This window comes from Lagenorhynchus albirostris, chromosome 3, assembly GCF_949774975.1.
Source record: "Lagenorhynchus albirostris chromosome 3, mLagAlb1.1, whole genome shotgun sequence".
NCBI lineage: Eukaryota > Metazoa > Chordata > Mammalia > Artiodactyla > Delphinidae > Lagenorhynchus > Lagenorhynchus albirostris.
Window position 1 is genome coordinate 75,558,495 of NC_083097.1, and position 10,586 is coordinate 75,569,080.

The window sequence follows — 10,586 nt, forward strand, 5'->3', positions numbered from 1 at the left end:
CACTGCCCTGTATTCCTCTCCTCTGAGTTTATCTCCCTAATTTAAATTCTAACTTCAAATATATCAGTTGACTAATATTAAACTTAACTTCCAAAAGGAGTCCATTTAAATACCTTCCTTCTGTACTTAATGATACAGATTAAAGGTCGAATATTTGTCATTTTTTAATGGAAATAGCTAGGAAGCATTAAAAAATAAAGTGAACAATTGGCATTGAAATATTTGGTAAACAAAATCATTTCAGTTATTTCTGTCCTACCACCTAACCTATTTGCCATAACCTATGAATTTGGCCAAAATGCAGGAAGTCTAATTCAAGCTGACATTCAAAGGTTATTCTCATTAATGTCTAAATTTTCGTGTTGAGTTCCTGCTACTGTATTACAATTCCGATTTCCATATCAAATTTATTAAGTTTTCTTTACTGTTAAAATCCATCATTGGCCCAGCAATATACAGTAGAACCAATAATGTCTATTGATGTTTAATATGCCTAACTTTGTTGTAAATTCAGTTTTTAAAAACAAGGTCTTTGCCAGCCCTTTTATTTATAGGCATTAGAGTATACTCAAGAGGATCTTACCTAACAATTTAGAATTATCATTACAAAATGTAAAAAGCCTGTTGTGGGCCAATTCGTCTTTAACATTAGCCAGAAGATGAACTTTGCCCAAAGAATTCTTTGGAAATATAGTATATTAATGACCCAATGGAATAAACACTTGACCATCAAAAAGCACTGAGTTTGAAAAATTGCTTTATCTTAACCCTGCTTTATACAACATAAACAGATTCATTACTGCTGAAATATGCTGCATCTCTAATTTCATTTTCACAAAACTTCAACACACCACTGCAGAATCCCGATTAGTTCTCTCAGTAAATAACTATGGCATTACCATTATTATTGTTCACTGGAAGTCCCTATTTAGAAGAAGAACAACAGGGAAATTACTACACAGTATTCCCCACCCCCAGCAAACACATAAAAACACAAGTACACACACACCCATAGATAATAAAACACTGGAAAATGATAAGAATATTCAAGAAAATGCTTTATCTTTAGCTGTGATTCAGCTATTCAGCTAACTTTATCTAATGGTATATTATTCCATTAGTTTTAAAACCCAGGAAAATATTAGCAATTGAATATTATGAGGAAAAATGTCAACCTAATTATGAAATGAAATTAAGCTATCAAGCAATGGAATACTGTGAATCATTAACCTTAAATTCTGTATTACATGGAAGCAGAAAGCAGATTTCAGATAAAAGGCTCAGACTGCATACTGTGAAATATTTTACTTTTACCTGCTCCTAGATTCTGTGGGTTTCTTTTCTGTTTATTTTTCTTTCCTTAATAACTCAAATTTTCAATTACTAGAATTTCATTCCCATTCAGTTGCTATTAAGCTAGCATTGCCTGTCGGATCTAGAAATTGAATTGATGAAGTATAACCAACCTTTTTATAGAGAAGGGCCATTCCTCTAAACTCTCCTAAGCTTTGAAATTCTTGGTGTTGTGTTGTGGAATCCATTAATGTTACAGAGGGAAAGTGACAAAAGATAGTAATGCAAGACTCTAGGTACCTATGCTTCAAGCCATGAGTCATGATGCTGTCAAATGGATGGGTATTACAATTTGCTAGGTGATGGTAATTAACTAGTCTAGACTCCTTTCAAAAACTACTAAGCTACTTAGTGAATGTTTCTTAGAAGCTATATAAACTTCATAGATCAGATAACTGAACAAAATACTGGCATATAGAAAAATATTTTTGGAGTGCCTACTATGAGTCAGGCAATATATTAGGCACAGGGGATAACACCGTGAATACAATAATTATTGCTCCTTCTCTTATGGAACTTATATCTGTGGCAAAGAAATTTTGGGCAAGTAATCAAATTGAATGAATTAATGAATGGCAGTAACTGCAAAAGTCAATGGTCATGTCCTTCATATTTCAATAATTTTTATAGTTTTCTATATATGGATCCTGCATATTTTGGTTAGGGTTATTCCTAGAAATTTTATGGTGTGTATGTTGCTATTATTCAGAGATTTTTTTTTTTTTTTTACTATATCTTCAGTTTCTTACTGGGATATTGATATTTTTCAATATTTTTCTTATATTTCATAGCCTTACTGATTTCTAAGAGGATTTTATGTGGTATTTTGGGGTTTTCTAAGAAATATTCTCTGCAGTTAATAACCATTTTCCCCTTTTCCTCTCCAGCAGTTAGTCCATTACTTCTGATTTATGTCTTATCCCACTAGCCAGAAATTCTGGAAGAATGTTAAATAGATTGGGAATTCTGTTCCCCCTTGATTTTAATAAGAGTTCTGGTTTTATAATTTATATTATATGATGTGATCTGTCTTCTTAGATATCCTTTCTTTATGGAATAAAGAAAGGGATAACCCTGCTATCCCACTCCTAGGTGTCCTCCTAAGACAAAAAGAAATTTACATTCACATAAAACCCTATAAACAAATGTTTATGGCAGCTTTATTCACAATAGCCCCAAATTGTAAACAACCCAGATGCCCTTAAACTATTTCATACAATAAAATATAACTCAGCCATAAGAAGGAACAAACTGTTGGTTCACACAACAACTTGGGTGAATTTTCAATGCATTTTCCTAAGTGAAAGAAGACAGAATCAAGTGGCTATATGCTGTGTGATTCTATTTTACATGACAGACACTCCTAAAAAAGCAAAAGTACAGAGAAAAAAACACATCAGTGCTTTCCAGGGGTTAGGAATGGGAGGAGAGATTATCAATAAAGGGGTAACTCTTGTTTAGGGGGTTGATGAAATGGTACTGCAGGGAACTCTAGTGGTCGACACATGACTCTCTGCATTTGTCAAAACACATAGAACTGTACACCACAAAGAGTGAATTTTATTATACAATAACAACAACAACAAAATCAACTAGGATGTGGGGGGAATATGAAATACAGACTGTGACATGGGAATCACACAACATTACAAATGAATTACATAACTACACTGAAGGGGGTGGACAAGAAAGGAGCCAAGCTAAGAAACTCTAGAAAGCAGTGTTTTAACTGTTTTAAGACTAAAGACAAAAGAGCTGTTCACGAACAATGTTCTCTAGTTGGTAATTTGTTTCTAACAGAGGGATTAAGAAATGTAAAACTACTCTCTTAGATTAAAAATTTTTTTTAGATTTTAAAAGTATTTTTAGATGCTTTTAAAGATATTTTTACTTATGTTTATATAGTAGGGTTATCAGAAATTATAGAAAATGGGAGTCATGTTTCTTACTGTAAGAGAAAGAAGTTACAAATAAGGGAAGAAAGCTAGAATGAACCCTGTCATGTTGGATTATAATTGGAGATATCAATATGAACTTATTCTTTTAATATATTTACATATAAATGATACAGAAATAAATTTTGATGTGTTTGTATGCATGAGTTAGTACCTACACATGTGTTTCCTAGCTCTATCCACTGAAAGGAGCTAGAAGGTACCCCAGTAGCAATGAACAGCTGGCACCTAAATCTTGGTTTATAAATTCCACTCTGCTATGCAAAAGACAGGACTCCTCAGAGAAATGGCTACTTCTAGGGCTAGGGCAGGAAAAACACAATATGAGCCTGGAGCATCAGAAAGTAAGGATGTTACAGATTTCCCTGGTGGCACAGTGGTTAAGAATCTGCCTGCCCCACCATCACCCTGATACCAAAACCAGACAAAGATACTACAAAAAAGAAAGTTACAGACCAGTATCACTGATGAATATAGATACAAAAATCCTCAACAAAATACTAACAAACAGAATCCAACAACACATTAAAAGGATCATACACCATGATCAAATGGGATTTATCCCAGGGATGCAAGGATTCTTCAATATATGCAAATCAATCAATGTGATACACCATATTAACAAAGTGAAGAATAAAAACCATATGATCATCTCAATAGATGCAGAAAAAGCTTTTGACAAAATTCAACACACATTTATGATAAAAACTCTCCAGAAAGTGGGCATAGAGGGTACCTATCTCAACATAATAAAGGCCATATACAACAAACCCACAGCAAACATCATTCTCAATGGGGAAAAACTGAAAGCATTTCCTCTAAGACCAGGAACAAGACAACGATGTCCACTCTCACCACTATTATTCAACATAGTTTTGGAAGTCCTAGCCACAGCAATCAGAGAAGAAAAAGAAATAAAAGGAACCCAAATCGGAAAAGAAGAAGTAAAACTGTCACTGTTTGCAGATGACATGATACTATACATAGAGTATCCTAAAGATGCCACCAGAAAACTATTAGAGCTAATCAATGAATTTGGTAAAGTTGCAGGATACAAAATTAATGCACAGAAATCTCTTTCATTCCTATATACTAATGATGAAACATCTGAAAGAGAAATTATGGAAACACTCCCATTTACCATAGCAACAAAAAGAATAAAATACCTAGGAATAAACCTACCTAGGGAAACAAAAGACCTGTATGCAGAAAACTATAAGACCCTGATGAAAGAAATTAAAGATGATACCAACAGATCGAGAGATATACCATGTTCTTGGATTGGAAGAATCAACATTGTGAAAATGTCTATACTATCCAAAGCAATCTACAGATTCAATGCAATCCCTATCAAATTACCAATGGCATTTTTTATGGAACTAGAACAAATCATCTTAAAATTTGTATGGAGACAAAAAAGACCCCAAATAGCCAAAGCAGTCTTGAGGGGAAAAAATGGAGCTGGAGGAATCAGACTCCCTGACTTCAGACTATACTACCAAGCTACAGTAATCAAGACGATATGGTACTGGCACAAAAACAGAAACATAGATCAATGGAACAAGATAGAAAGCCCAGAGATAAACCCACGCACCTATGGTCAACTAATCTATGACAAAGGAGGCAAAGATACACAATGGAGAAAAGACAGTCTCTTCAATAAGTGGCGCTGGGAAAACTGGACAGCTACATTTAAAAGAATGAAATTAGAACACTCCCTAACACAATACACAAAAATAAACTCAAAAAGGATTTGAGACCTAAATGTAAGACCGGACACTATAAAACTCTTAGAGGAAAACATAGGAAGAACCCTCTTTGACATAAATCACAGCAAGATCTTTTTTGATCCACCTCCTAGAGTAATGGAAATAAAAAGAAAAATAAACAAATGGGACCTAATGAAACTTCAAAGCTTTTGCACAGCAAAGGAAACCATAAACAAGACGAAAAGACAACCCTCAGAATGGGAGAAAATATTTGCAAACGAATCAACGGACAAAGGATTAATCTCCAAAATATATAAACAGCTCATGCTGCTCAATATTAAAGAAACAAACAACCCAATCCGAAAATGGGCAGAAGACCTAAATAGACATTTCTCCAAAGAAGACATACAGATGGCCAAGAAGCACATGAAAAGCTCAACATCACTAATTATTAGAGAAATGCAAATCAAAACTACAATGAGGTATCACCTCACACCAGCTAGAATGAGCATCATCAGAAAATCTACAAACAACAAATGCTGGAGAGGGTGTGGAGAAAAGGGAACCCTCTTGCACTGTTGGTGGGAATGTAAATTGATACAGCCACTATAGAGAGCAGTATGGAGGTTCCTTAAAAACCTAAAAATAGAATTACCATATGATTCAGCAATCCCACTACTGCTCATATACCCAGAGAAAACCATAATTCAAAAAGACACATGCACCCCAATGTTCATTGCAGCACTATTTACAATAGCCAGGTCATGGAAGCAACCTAAATGTCCATCGACAGACGAATGGATAAAGAAGTTGTGGTACATATATATATACAATGGAATATTACTCAGCCATAAAAAAGAATGAAATTTAGTCATTTGTTGAGGCATGGATGGATCTAGAGACTGTCATACAGAGTGAAGTAAGTCAGAAAGAGAAAAACAAATATCGTATATTAACGCATGTATGTGGAACCTAGAAAACCGGTTTGCAGGGCAGAAGTTGAGACACAGATGTAGAGAACAAATGTATGGACACCAAGGGGGGAAAACCGCGGTGGGATGGGGATGGTGGTGTGCTGAATTGGGCTATTGGGATTGACATGTGTACACTGATGTGTATAAAATTGATGACTAATAAGAACCTGCAGTATAAAAAAACAAAAACAAAAAACAACTAATACTAAACTTTCTTTGGGTTATTCGTATGGAAATATGTTAATATAAATGTTTCAGACATTGCATGAAATTTCTAAAATTCTTATATATTCTGGTATAATGTTATAAGTCATAATTCTAGTTATTACTTTAAAATGTATATCTCAGAAATTAAAAAAAAAGGTGGTAAAGAAGGTAAAATGAGCAAATCATAAATAAAGCCAGCTATTTCAAAAACAAAACAAACAAACAAACAAACAAAAATTCGCCTGCCAGCGCAGGGGACATGGGTTCGATCTCTGGTTCAGGAAGATCCCCCGTACTGCGGAGCAACTAAGCCCATGTACCACAACTAATGAGCCTGTGCTGTAGAGCCCGTGTGCCACAACTACTGAAGCCTGTGTGCCCAGAACCAGTGCTTCGGAACAAGAGAAGCCACTGCAATGAGAAGCCCACACACCGAAATGAAGAGTAGCCCCTTGTTCGCCGCAACTAGAGAAAGCCTGCGTGCAGCAACAAAGACCCAACGTAGCCTAAAATAAATAAATAAATAATAAAATTAAAAAAAAAAAAAAAGAAAGAAAGAAAGTAAGGAGGTTAAAAAAAAAAAGATGGGAGTATATAAAAAAGGCTTAGGAGCCAGCCTGGAAAAGTTAATTGACAAAGTTGGAAAAGCTTGAGCAACAAAATAAATAATGATTGCATTACATTATAACCGAATAATAAAATAAATATTCATGAATCCATACTAATATAAATAAGTAAATAAATAGGGGGATATGTGACAACTCTTACTCAAATAACAATTCTAAATAATATATACAAAGAAATAAGAGAAATAGAAATCACTATTAAAACACCATGGCAATATTGCCACACAATACAATGGCTACTAAAATTAATAGGTAAAAGTTTATGCAGAAATTGGATATTTGCATAAGGTCAAAGTATCTCCCTCAAATATTTAGTAATTACAAAGGAAAAAGAGTAACAACATTAGAGAATCCTAACAAACACCAGCTTAACTAAGTGACCAAGAGTAACATCACCAGTAATAAGACTTACTGATGTTATTTAATCCCTGATATGAGACACTGAGAAGGGCCCATTGCCTCTATGGTTTCCTTACCAATAATGCACAACCTTAATCTAACGAGAAAGCATCAGACAAACAAATTGAGGCACAGTCTACAAAAATAACTGACCAGTACCCTTCAAAAGTGTCAAGGTCATGAAAGACAGACTCAAGAACTGGCATAGATTGGAGGAGACTAAGGAGCCATGACAACTAAATGCAATGTGGGATCCCGGAACAACAAAAGGACAATGGTAGAAAAAAGTTCTGTACTTTAGTTAAGAGTAGTATCCTAAGGATGATTTCTTAGTTTTGATAAGTGTTTTTTGGTTATGTAAGATGTTAAACATAAGGGGAATCTGGGTGAACGGTAAATGAGAAATCTGTGTACTATTTTTGTCACCTTTCTGTAAGTTAAAGATGGCACTAAAAAAATGCTGTAGATGTGCCATCATCTCATAGCACTTAATGCTTCAGAGAAGTTTAAGCCCAGCCTAATTTTGTCCCTTTTTAGGTAACCTGCTTTATTTTTTCCTTCCTGGATGCTTTAAATCTGTTTTCCTCTTTCTTAAAATTAACTACATATAAAAATTAATTTGATTTTCTTTAGTGCCAACTTAAATCCTTTTACTTTTTTCCAAATCTTATCCACTTCCATTGTTACTTTGGCCTCTTGTTACTGCATCTCATTGCTTCTCTTGCATTACATATTGTAACCTACGGGTTTCTACAGTTTGTTCAGAGGCTTGCCTTATATCCTATGGAGGATACTAGATTGTTCTAACCTTTTTGTCTGATCCCCATATTAAGCATGTTTCTGTGTGTTTATTTGTTTTTCAGAGTGATTTTCACATTCCCTCAAGCTGGAGCATATTTTCACAAGCACTATTTGGGTTCTTTGGTCATTCATCTTTAAAGTAAGAGAACTCCATCTAGACCACTTCCATCATCTTGTGATTCATGGAAAACCATTGACAACAGGATTACTGACTGATCTTGGAGTTGTTAGTTTTTATCAGTTTTAGTGTTTTTATAGTTATTTCATTGGGTGGTTGTAAGAGGTTTTACTAGGGGGTGTTAGGTAGCATGCACTTTCAATCAAGCTACCTATTCAAAATGTCAGCATTTTTGCAGTATCTCCCAAGATGTTTCTGTTGAAGAATAATATTTGTACTGTGAGAGTTATATCTGGAACTCCTGTACTCCAGAATCAAAAACAAAAATGTGAAGCAATAGTTTCTATTTCACAGGCTAATTAAAGCAAGAGATTTGGTATTTCTTTACAAAAAGAATGATGAAGGTAGATAGTGGCCTGGAAACCAGTGAACCTGATTGCAAAATGAATATTTAAAAGCCCCTCTGATTTAATGTGCTCTTGTTTCCATTCCCTTTATTCTTTACAAAGACAAAGAGTCCTCTGTAAATATTGCTTTAAGGATTATCAGGCTTCAATTTTCAATTTTGTCCAAAGGCCATAATTTAAACCATAATATTGGCTTTACAAATGTAAACAGTGATTGAACCTCTTTCCTTTAGTAATAGAAATGCCAATGAAATTAGAGTCAATTAAATAATTGCTTTATTAACCTAATGTATTACTGCTGTAAGACGTGCTGTGACTCATCCAGTCAGGAGGGGAGCTAGGAGAGAACAAAACTACATCAACATAAAGACAATGGAAACCAGCATTTTGTAAAAACTTGATCCAATAAAAATAATAAAGCATTTATTGAAATTTTGATATATCAATTTCATTCTTTATAGTTTAACCATGACCGAAGATGGAAAAATCCTAAGAGATTTTAAAGGTTAAAGATCTTTCAGAATATGTTAAATGTCCCCTCTTCTGCCAAGTTTTCTCTGTCCACCTCTGTCTCCAGACTCGTCCTCTGCTTCTCTCAGGCAAGATATCTCACTTTTTCCTTTATGGTAATACAGAGGTATGTGATTACTGACTTCTAGTGTTATATACCTTGAGAGATGATTTTCAATTATTTTTTAAACTTCTGTATTCCCTACCATGTGGTCCCCTGCCTTTTTGAGGACTGAATTTATTATCTCAATAATTTCAGAACCTAGTGAAGTATTATACCTGGTAATACCACTAAGCAAATACTTGAGGAATGAATGAGTAAATAGGTAGGTAGCACTGTGGTATCTCTAGGAAGGTGCAGAGCAGGTTCTCAGTAATTAAAGCCCTTCTTGTAGCTCACCTTTCTCCTGCTGTGCCCCAAGTGTTCTTGTATACCTGAGCACAGAACAGCAAGAGGAGAATTTTGTGGGTCTTCTTTTTCTGACCCTGTTTCAGACTACACCAAAAGTATGGCCAGAGTTGGCTACTTTGGAAAGATGTTATGGATGTTAATGATGGAAGGATGGATGAAAGGATGGAAGGAAGGAAGCAGGGGTGCAAAGAAGGATGACCATGTATTGGGTGCTATGTTATCCCTTCCATATATATTATCTAATTTAATCCTAAAACAACTATGCAGAGTAAATATTATTATCCCTATTTTTACAATTAAGGAAACTGGGACTTTTAAATGTACTTCTTTGTACCAGGCCACACAGCTGTCCAGTGGCCAAGCTAGAATTTAAATTTCAGTTGGCTCATTCAAAACTCAGTGCTTTTCTTAGAATATGGGAATTAAGGAAGTTTTAGTTCTACAAAACTGTAATGACCCATTCTGTGAGTATCCTAAACTTGATGCAGTTTTATTTTTCAGCTTTGAACAATAGGATTCAGAAATATTTGCCTATCATTTCTATCATACTTAGTTTCGTTTGGTAGTCATTCATCTGTTGGACATTTACTAAGCCCAAGCACACTTGGAACACAAGTATGCCTAGGACACAGTCCCTGGACTCAAGTTCCTTTGCCCTTTTCTTAGAAGAATTCTCATTCTGGAAAGCCAACCTACTTGCCATCCCATTTATGGTTTCTTTGCTTTCTCTTCTGACTTTTTTTTTTTTTTTTTTTTTTTTTTTTTGCGGTACGTGGGCCTTTCACTGTTGTGGCCTCTCCCGTTGCGGAGCACAGGCTCCGGACGCGCAGGCTCAGCGGCCATGGCTCACGGGCCTAGCCACTCCGTGGCATGTGGGATCTTCCTGGACCGGGACATGAACCCGCGTCCCCTGCATCGGCAGGTGGACTCTCAACCACTGCGCCACCAGGGAAGCCGTCTTCTGCCTTTTAACAAATTCCCTAGCCACAAAAACATACACCTCATACTCCTTATATTAGAATATTTTATCTGCTTTCTGTTCTTAGTCTAAAAGGAAGGCTCATATCTTCTCCAAGGTCAACAGAAATCTCCTATTGTTTATACACGAAAATATT

General features: G+C 35.3%; 1 long non-coding RNA gene across 2 annotated transcripts in view; it reads left to right on the plus strand.

Annotated features, from left to right (window-relative positions):
* Nucleotides 1–8,962, plus strand: part of LOC132516949 (uncharacterized) — a 58,084-nt gene extending 49,122 nt beyond the window's left edge. For both annotated transcript variants that reach the window (XR_009539535.1, XR_009539534.1), the window contains one exon: nt 8,087–8,962. This is a non-coding gene — a long non-coding RNA (uncharacterized LOC132516949). The remainder of the gene's footprint in view (nt 1–8,086) is intronic.
* The last annotated feature ends 1,624 nt before the right edge of the window (nt 8,963–10,586 follow it).